The sequence below is a fragment of the Mastomys coucha genome, unplaced genomic scaffold, assembly GCF_008632895.1.
Source record: "Mastomys coucha isolate ucsf_1 unplaced genomic scaffold, UCSF_Mcou_1 pScaffold21, whole genome shotgun sequence".
In the NCBI taxonomy this organism is placed as follows: Eukaryota; Metazoa; Chordata; class Mammalia; order Rodentia; family Muridae; genus Mastomys; species Mastomys coucha.
Window position 1 is genome coordinate 149,134,129 of NW_022196904.1, and position 10,636 is coordinate 149,144,764.

General features: G+C 42.1%; 1 protein-coding gene across 2 annotated transcripts in view; it reads right to left on the bottom strand.

Annotated features, from left to right (window-relative positions):
* Positions 1 to 10,636, bottom strand: part of Pcsk5 (proprotein convertase subtilisin/kexin type 5) — a 416,074-nt gene that overhangs the window by 404,265 nt on the left and 1,173 nt on the right. The window lies entirely within an intron of this gene.

The window sequence follows — 10,636 nt, forward strand, 5'->3', positions numbered from 1 at the left end:
AGTGGGCCTACCAGCCCAAATCACTTCAATCCCCATCTATCTCACACTGAGAACCCGTCCCTCTCAGCCTCAGCTTATTGACCCCTTCTAACCCACTACTCTCAGTTGGTCACTCCCTGGCCATCTACCTGTACCATACCTGGGACCTTATCAGCAAACAGAACTGTGACAGGGAGAAGCTTATGAAAACCCTCTGGGATGGGGCATATGCAGATAGTGGCCAATGCTTCTAACCCCTTCACTAGAGACACAGAAGCAGGAGGATTACTCCAAGCTCCAGGCCAGCCAGGACAGATAGAGACCCTCTTTCAAATAAACAACAGCAACAAAATCCCTTGGGAATGGCTCTAATTATGAGTTTATTGAATTAGCCATCCATTTTTATTTTGAATTTACAGCCCTATGCCCACCCTATTCCTCATTCCCTACCAGTTACCTCTCCATCTAGTTACTGTTCTTCAGTCATTTAAAAACAGTATTCTTGTGTTCCAGGACTAGGTCCCTAGCACCCATGGAGTCTCTTTTTGCCTTCCCTTTAACCTGGCAAATTCCACTCTCTGATATGAAGGACAAAATGGTACAAAACCAATCAATGATTCATTTCTTTTACTCGTCTGTTTAATCAATACCTACTGAGCTATAAGTATGAGCAACAAATGTTGCTATTTGGAAATTTATTTTAAAGTGGCTTATCTTTTTATGAATTTTCTAAAAGTATTTCAAACACTGAAGCATGCAGACACCCCTTCCACAGTCCCCACTGCTCTTTAGGTACCCTCTGCCTGTTCAGTAGCTGATGCTATCACGACCACTCTACACATCACTTCGTTTCCATCACAACATGAGCACCTCTGGTTCTCCACTCACTTTCATTCCTGTGAGAATTCAGAGGCACCAACATCTCTCTTTCTTAAATGTATCCTTCTACCTAAGCTCTTTGTACCTCCAGTCTAACATATCTACTCTACTATGCTTTGTGTTGTTCTGTGTGCTGGGAATATAAATGTAAATGGAGCACTGAACTGTATCCATAGAGCTCACTGGCTAGTAAAACAAACAAAGATCTAAATGTATGTGATTGTGCATGCGTGTGTGCATGCGTGCATGTGTGTGTGTGTGTGTGTGTGTGTGTGTGTGACACATGCATGGTGGTGGTCATTTTTTTCTAATCTCAAACAAGTTTGGAAGTGACAGAATCCATGCAAATAAATTAATAGACTGAAGTAAGTTAATGAAGGTTAAGACAACTTAAAAAAAAATTAAGTGACATTTCTTATTTATTATCATGTAACCTGTGTTGGTGCTATTTTCATTAATCCTCACAGCAATCCTGTGAGGAGGAACTAATGTTATTATCTCCCTTCACACACAAAGAAATGGAGGCAGAGAAAGCTTAAGATGATCACTAGGGACTTCCAATTTGGAAGTAATGGCATTAGGGTTCAAAGATCTTTGACCCTAGATCTATGTCCTAACTACAGTATGTTGGTGAGAAAAAGATGGAGAGGACAGACAGATAGAAAACTCAGCAGAAGTAGAAGTGCATACACGTAATGGCTTCACACTTGCTCTGCATGGGCTCACAACCCAACTCCATCCCAATGTGAAATAGCGCACTGGCTAAGAACTCTACTCCTTCCCTCCCCACTGGATTCTCCCATGGCACACCTCACTGCTGTGGACCTGGTAAACACATCCTTTCAGACCTCTTAGAAAGCCCCTTCCTGCACTGCCTTTCCTTTGCCCATTGTCTTCCTCCTTTGCTTCCTAAATTAGGGCACACCTCCACCTTTCTTCACCCCCTGTAGGCAGCCGTATGGACGATAAAATCCAAGATGGCCCAGGTTCCCGATACACTGTAGCAACAGACTATTCCACTGCGCATGCGCCTCTCACGAGCAGGTGTATGCTAATGAGGGTTTGCCGGGGAACCAATCCAGGAGGACTTGGCAGCTCAAGCTAGGGTATATAAGGGGCTGTCTCCACGCCACTCCACAGAAGCAAGCAGACCTGCAGCACCGAAGAAGTAGAAGGAGAAGGAGAAGGAGAAGGAGAAGGAGAAGGAGAAGGAGAAGGAGAAGGAGAAGGAGAAGAAGAAGAAGAAGAAGAAGAAGAAGAAGAAGAAGAAGAAGAAGAAGAAGAAGAAGAAGAAGAAGAAGAAGAAGAAGAAGAAATATTAAGAAGAGCCAAGAAGACCGTGCCATCAAGAAGAGCTGTGACACTTAAGAACCTAGGAGAGCTGTAATACCTAGGTACCTTAAAGAGCTGTAACACCTGGGTACCTAGGAGAGCTGTAACACAAAAAGAAATTTCCTGAGTAAACCGTCGAGAGAAGTCTCGGTGTTCTGTCGTCATTGCTGCTGGTGGGCAGCAGAGGCGCCGTACAACCCCCTTCTCTAGCCATGTGTTATCCCCCAGCAATTCATGTTCACAGTGCGCTTCCTACAAACTTCCACAGCTCATGTGGAGGTGGATGAAGAGTAAAATCTACCTGCAGAGATCTTTACTTCTTTCCTAGGCTACTCTCCCACCCGTCGGAAATTTCATTGTGCCAACCCTGTAATATAATGCCTATGATCTCAATTGTGTCTAGAATCTGAAGGAAGTGAGGAAGAAAGCCATTGAGAAACAGAGTAAAATGGTAGGTACTATTAATGAGAAGGAAAAGGAAATTATAAACATAAGTCAAAAAGAGTAGTTATAGATGATGAAATACTTAGGGATTTCACGGACAAGAGGAACACCAAAAGAATAATATACAGTATTTATTATTTATTGAAAACTGCCATCCAAAAGACTAGATTTTAGGTACTCCTGTTAAAAATGAAAAGGCCGAAGAGATGACTCAGAGGATAATAGTATGTATGGCTCTTCGGATAACCCAAGTTCAGTTTCCAGCATCCACGTTGGGTAGCTGTCAACAATCTGTTCCAGAATAATTTGATGCTTTTGCCTACTGCAGGCCAGTACACCCTCACAGGCACAAACAGATAAACTTTAAATTTAAAATTTGAAAACACAAAATTTTAAAAGTAAAATATTTTGAAATAAATTAATTAATTAAAGTGGGAGAGATGTGAAGAATGACAGATTTCTTGTTTCTCACTATGTGTGTATATACTATACATCTACATATGTAGAGACATACACATACATATATATGTATATATACTCATCTACGAAAACATGATACTGTACACACTAAAACCTATGCTAAGCAAAATTCTTTAAAAACTAAGGTTTAAGCTATATCTTGCTCCTTAAAAATGCCCCCACAGATTGTTCCAAAGCTACAAATGACTCCACATTCTTCAGGTCCCGAGGCTATAATTGCACCTGTCCTGGCATTCATTCTTCCTCAAACCACACTTCCACTTAGTCACAAAAGCCTACTGAATATACTTCCTTGGGAACTTCCAAATCTTTCTGATTTTATTCAAAGTAGTAACCTTTATCTTCATCTGCTTCATTATGTTCATTATGTTCATTATGAATACTCCCTAGGCATGACTGAACCACACTAAGTGGGCAGGTCTCCACTGCTCCACTGAAAGACTGTTGGGAATAAAACTCCCTAATCCTAGAGCACATCTCATAATCTGTAGACCTAGGGAAACTCGCATGTTTGTTGAAGCAACACGGGCTGTATTCTCTCCTCACAAAACTTAGTATAACTCATCATAGTAGTATACATAGTAAACACAGCTCCCTGGTAAGGTTGGAGCTAGCCTAAGCATTATGGCTTTCTGTAATCGTATCAGTAGTAAGGCCATTCCCTGTCCCACATCTGTTTTCTCTTATTCTAGTAATAGAATTTCATTTTCCTTTAGGGAACTGGCCCTCCCCAAATGTTGGACTGCCAGCTGAGAACATTTCACTCGCTTCAAAGCAAGACATGTGGCTCAAGATGACCCACCCATGAACCATTATCCCCTTGGACAAATGACTGACCCAAATGTGGGGTACATGGCCCCATTCAGTGATCAGAACACACTACCTTCTTTTGGGGGGGTTACTGCTCGGTAAAAGAATTACTAAGATTCACATGACCTTTGAGACTTTGTGGAAAACATTTGCCTGAGAATGAAGCTAACGTGGGAAAATGGAGAGTCACAGACACCATCACCTCAGGCTTTTGAGCTAGACAAGCACACAATCAGTCTTTAAAACAAAACAAAATGAAACTTGGCTGAAGAAGTTCAGAATTCACAATTCTTCACATGAAGGAGGCACATAAATGCCTACAAATTGACTAGGAGGCACACATGCCAATGTGCCTTAGATAAACCTCTACCTGGATTGTGAATTCTACTAAGATTAAACTCATTAATGTTTGTAATAAAACAAAAAGCATTGTAATCAATGGAAGTTAGTGTAGCTCAGGATAGATTCTTCTATTTTTTTTTTAAAGTATAGACCACTTAAAATTCTGAAAAAAAAAAAAAAAACCAAAAAACTGTCACCTGCTGTTTTCAGAACTGTGCAATGAGACAGGTAGAAAGGTTTCAATTGATAAATTACCCTTGTCTGCTCTGCTTGCCATGGTATATTGAAGTGGCATGAGGTATGCTCTGGACACCTGTACCCAAGGTGGTTCCCTCTGTATTCTTTATAAGCCTCCAATGTTTCAGGTTTTATTTAATGAATTTATTAATTATAATTTATTATAATTATAATATACATTCACAGTGGGATTAAATTAAGAAGCTGGTATTTTGATTTTACAGTCCCTCCATGCTATGTAACTGGTAAATACCAGACCTGTCCAACCAGGAGACTGGAAGGCTTAGATACTGATCAGTTTTTGAGTTGTTTGTTTGTTTGTTTGTTTTTAAGTACAGACCACATAAATTCTGTAAAAACTATCATCTGCTGTTTTGAGCCTCAAGCTCAGGACTGTGTCCATGGCTCTTGGGCAGAAGTTTAGATAGTCCTCAGTGGCCTCTTAGGGAAATCAGGTACAATGTTGTCTATTCTCCCTTTTGTCCCTAATTACATCCCAAAGGCAAATCACAAATGTTCCACTCCTCAAAACCCCAGTGGCCACAATATTCATTCATTTTCCTTTGAGCAGAACCTGTTACTCTCTAGGGTCCTTGTAGAACATAATATAATACTTCTAGTGCATTATTTTAGACAGATATTCATCTTCCCTATCAATACTTCTGATTTTAGCAATCCCCCTAAATGGGCTGAGCAGTGGTGCCCTATTTTATAAATAAGGAACAGAGAGTCTGGTTAGTTAGCAAAAGAAAACACACACAAACACACACACACATGCACACACACACATGCACACACACACACACACACAAACACACAAACACACTCCTGCTCTTGTTTTCTTCCCGCTCTCATTTCCCTCCCAGGACTCATTCAAATCAACATGCTTATTGATATTAATTGCTCTCCTTGGTACTCTCAGATGTAGAGATGCATACTATGGAAACTAATGAGAACACTACACAAGTAATTTCACTCTTAACTCTGTACAATGTTTATTTTTACAAAAGCAAAAATAGACAAATACATAAACATCACTGCATGCATGCATCTTCTAGCATGCATGGATGTCTGTAGGCATTCGTTTTTATCACACAGGAAGCCCAAGCTGAATGAGCTGAGTAATGAAGTTGCAAGGCAGAAGGATACCTGGAGATGGTTCTGCCTTGGGGAGAGTCCAGGCTCTGTTTCACAGAACCCGAACCAATAACACAAATACCCCTCCCATCCCAAGGGGTGTTTCTGGGTCAGGACTCCCTTTCTCTGGACATTTTCCCAGCATAGTATGCTGCTTTTCTGGCTGACCTTTCAAGTTAAAACCTCTGGATACAAGCCCATGAAAGATTGTGATAAGGGAAATTCAATGGCTTTGGGGCCCACAAGAGAAGAAAAAGGAAAGGGAGAAAAGAGTTTCAGAAATTTAAACAGAACTCCAAAGGACTCATATAAGCCATTCTTTGTCTATGAGGTTAATACAGCAGTCTCCCTCCCTCTCTCTCTCTCTCTCTCTCTCTCTCTCTCTCTCTCTTTCCATTATCACCAGGCCATGGCCGTTGATGGCTTTATCTAGTAAAGATTTCACTGCTCCGGTTAAGTTTTACCATAAGAATCCATAAGAGGGCATGTGAAAGCAGCTAGCTAAGGCAGAACTAAGGTTCTTGGGTATGAAGAGCTGTCCTGTGCAAGACCAGATGTACATCACCTTGGGACCAAAGTGGGATTAGCCATCCATTTACTCTCCTGCTTACAAAATACCTAACAGGTTAACTAAGGGCACTCAGTCCACTCGAGCACAGCAGATCAGGCTAGCCACAGCCCCTATTTCTATGCTATCCATGAACACCCAGAACTCCCTCTTCAACATTCACCAGTACTTAAGAATCCTATTATTCACAGGTCAAAATTAATCAGGAAATCAGGCAGCTTCATGACATCTTTTGAGCAAGGTTCTTTCTGCTCAAGGTAATTTCCTGCTTACCTGACTAAGTCATCTGACTTTACCTATGTAAGTAACACTCACGTTTAACATTTAAACTCAAGTAGGATTTAACATAATGTGCTAAGGTAAAACTCTTTATTATATAATTATTCTCCAGATATTTTCAGTTTTAGAGGATGTGCCATGTAGCTCAAGTTGGGCTCAGGATGATCTTGAACTATATGTAGCTCAGGATGACCCTGAACTTCCAATCTGTGCACCAGTATGCCCAATTTATGTGGTGCTAGGGACTGACCTCAGCTCTTAGTACAATATTACCATCTACACTACATCCCTAGCTCTGTTCTTCACATATTGCCCTTACCTTTCTCCCATTTCCAGCAAGCTTAGCCTATATTTAAGGCTATAACAAAGATAAATAAGAGAAGGCAGTACCTAAAGTCCAGGGAAATCGGCTCTCATGTTTTAAGTTTAACCTAAAACTGTTTTTAAACTGTCCCAAATGGTTAGCTGAAATAGAAAATCATTCTCCCTGTTTGCAAAAGTCACCTAACTTAGCCATAAAAAAAAAAACTACTTTCCTGACATCTACATTTTGTATCTTCCATTTTAAAAATGTCCTTCTTTCGCCGTATCTAAATAACATTTAGCTCTTGCTTATTTCAACATTCCTCCTCTGGTTTGAATCCAACAAACCTTTAACTGCAGGCCTATGTGCTGAGCTGAGCAGCTCATAGTTAACTCACTTGATTATCTCAGGATTTATCACTTTACAGATGAAGGCACAGGGTTGCCATTAAGTTCAGTGACTCTTACCCTACAGCCTTGCTAGTGGCCGCTGCAGTCCCCACACCCATATGTTCTCTGGGCAGCCTCCCTGTAAAGCAAATCTCCAGGACAGCTTCCATTTAGCTTTATCCTTGTGGAGACTTGCTCAAGATGTGCCATGGCTGCTGGTAAGTAAGGCTTCGATTGGTAATCTCCCTCTTGGATTCAGTGATGGTAGGCAATTCACAGAAGGATAAACACAGTGAGTATTCACCTCAAAGCAACTCTTCGCAAGAGACCTTCCTTCTCCCTGGATTCGAATAACCAGAGATTAATCCCTCTCTATACAGATTTATTCTACCTACAATTGGTATTATGTATCTGATCTTATTCCTTTACACGTCAGTTCCCTAACCAGAACACTGTTAGCCCAGTGTAGACGGAGAGAATAAAGGCTTCTTCTTTCTCAAGCAAGCAGGCCAAAAACCATGCATACCTCCCACCCTCGGGTATTCCAATAGGGAAGCATTTCTCAACCTTCCTAATGCTGTAACCCTTTAAGACAGTTCCTCATGTTGTGATGATCCCTAAGCATAACATTATTTTCATTGCTACTTCATAAATATAATTTTGTTACTGTTATGAATCATAATATAAATATCTGATATTTCTGATGGTTGTAAGCATCCCCTGTGAAAGGGTGGCTGGACTCCCCCAAAAGAGTTTGTGACCCACAAGCTGAAAGTCACTATAGTGGCAGCATTTCTAGATACTCCAGGGCTTCCTAGCCAGACTCAGTTTGTCAACTGCAGGCATCATATAGCTGACATAGCTAACAAAACAATATACGTTGATAAATTAGCAACCAGTAACAATGGCTAGGGCTAGGCATCACTTCAGAATTTTAAAGCATAGAACATTCATAAAATGGAAGCATGTTATGAAAACCAAGAAAGCATAATGCTAGCTCCGTAGCCACAAGCAAGACAGTTCTCATCACTAATCCCTTCTGCAAGTCCTTTGTGTTTGTCTGTTTGGTTGCTTCTCTTGTTCCTCTGAACATACTGTCTTCCCTGAACAGAAAAGAGAACCTCCTAGGCTTTTCTGCAGAAATTTCCAGGCCAGAAATCTTACCTTTAATTGCTAAGATACTACCACAAACCACTGCACTGATATTCTAAGTAGACAGCCAACATTGTAGCTTTAGTGTGGTGAAAATTTACTACCTTATATAGACTATCATAGTGAACACACACACACACACACACACACACACACACACGTGTGTGTGTTCTAACTTGTGACACGTGATAACACCCCCAATCCTCAGTACAATTGGGTAAAACTGTGAAAACATTCCAGAGACATTTGTAAATTATTTACTGCCCTAAGCTGAACCACATCTGGTTTATTGCTAGAAAGAAAGAATAACAAAAGGATGTCTAAAGTGTTAAAAGGTCAGTGCAGTAAAGGATGAATAAGATAAGAAATGCCTTCTGCCCTCACAGTGCCAGGATCTTACACACAGGAACTCAATTTACCACAACCAAAGTCTCAACCAAAGCTCATGTCCCTTTGATCCACAGGGAAATGTTTTACACTGTACAATAGCAGATCTCTTTACACTAGTGATTGCATCAATTCAGTGGTCCTCTGTAACTACGGGGAGGGCTACATTTCCACAGTGGGGTTGTAAAAAAAAACTACATCATTTATATATATATATATATATATATATATATATATATATATATATATATATATAAACTTTCTTAGTATTCTTCTTGACATGAAAAGCTGTGGACCCTCAGTATAAAGGCATTTGTAAATGCCAGTAGAGGCTATAGGATACTAACATGTTTGTTTCTTTAGAGTGGATGAGAGAGGAGTTATCCCCTTTAACTGGAGGCTGTTGGATTCTCCACTCTAAGCTCTATTCTGAGTCCAGGAGGACAGGAGTCTCTCTACCCTTCAAGTTAAGAAGCATCCTAGTATCACTAAGTCCAGGTCCTGCTAACCTAAGTATTAGTGAACCATGACTGGATATTTGCTTCCAGTGTACTGAGCTGCCCAATCATAATTCAGGGGGATGGGGATTTTCCTCCTTCCTTCTGCACATTGGGTGGAAGGACTCTCTAATCAGCAAGATGCACAGAAGACCCAGCCTGAACCAGAATCTTAGGACCCCACTGTGGCTTTGTATGTGGGGATCAGCCTCCTGTCCCAATCTCCTCATTTCTTGTTTGTCAAATGTGCACCAGTGTTGTTTCCGAAATTAATAAGTGTGATTTTGAGAACTTAGCCTCCCTAATACAACTGGCATATGGAAGATGCTTAACGTTGGCTGAATTGAAAATGTCTCGTGAAACATCAGAGATGTGCTCTTTTCCCCTTGGCACCACTGAGGTATATTCACTGCTCAAATGTAAAAAGATCGGAATGGACTCTGGGTGTCCTTTACAGAAGAGGCCAACAGAATCCCAAGAGGCAATTCTCCTGCAGGTGATGGGCACTCTGGCAACAAATCTGGCTGGGTGCCCTAAATTCTTTAGGGGACCAAGGAAAAGGGTGAGAGGAATAGGACATAAACCATGCCCCTTGCCCTGGCCTGTCCTCCACAGAACTGGCTTCTCTGGAATACATCCTCCCTACAGGAAGGAGGATAAAGAGCAAGACCTCGCCCGCCCTCTTGTCCTCTGAACCCTTACAGCTACTCCCCAGTTATTTCTAGAAGCAGGCACAGGAGCTCTGCTCCTGACCGCTTCCCCCCAGTGGCCAGAGCGAGGGCTGTCCAACCATCCCGCCATCCTAGGTGTAGAGTTCTAGGGAAACCATTCTCAGACACCGTCTGTGCCCTCTTGCTTCAGCAGCATTAATGGGCACATTCCTTTCCCGCGGCCTTGAAGTATCATGTGAACGCCATCAAATGCCCCTGTGGCCGTCCCACCTTCGCTTTACACTCAACTCTAGTCGCGTCAGAGCCGCGGCAGGGCTCCCTCCTTGGATCAGTCCCAAAGAAGTTGTGAGGTCCTTAGGAGGGGCATTTAACAGAGCCCTCTCCAGTCCTGTTTCTGGTAAGGACATGGGAAAGAGGACGAAACCCAGGCCATTTAGGCCAGAATACAAATCGGTGGCGCTGCCAAGGTCCCATAAAAATGTGCTGGCTTTCCCCTCAGCATGGTAAATCGAACGAAAACCCACCAAAGGCACCTCAGCAAAACATACCTGCCCCACACCACAATCGGGTACCCCAGGTTCCATGCCAGTAGAAGATTCCCAAGTTCCCGGAGCAGAACACTCCAGCCTCTTTCAATGTCTCCCAGGTCCCTCCCCACCCAGCTCCGGGGGCCCACATTTGGATCCCAGCCAAGAGAGGCAGCAGCCAGGATCCCCCTAAATCCGTGCGTCCCTCCCAGTGTCCCGCCC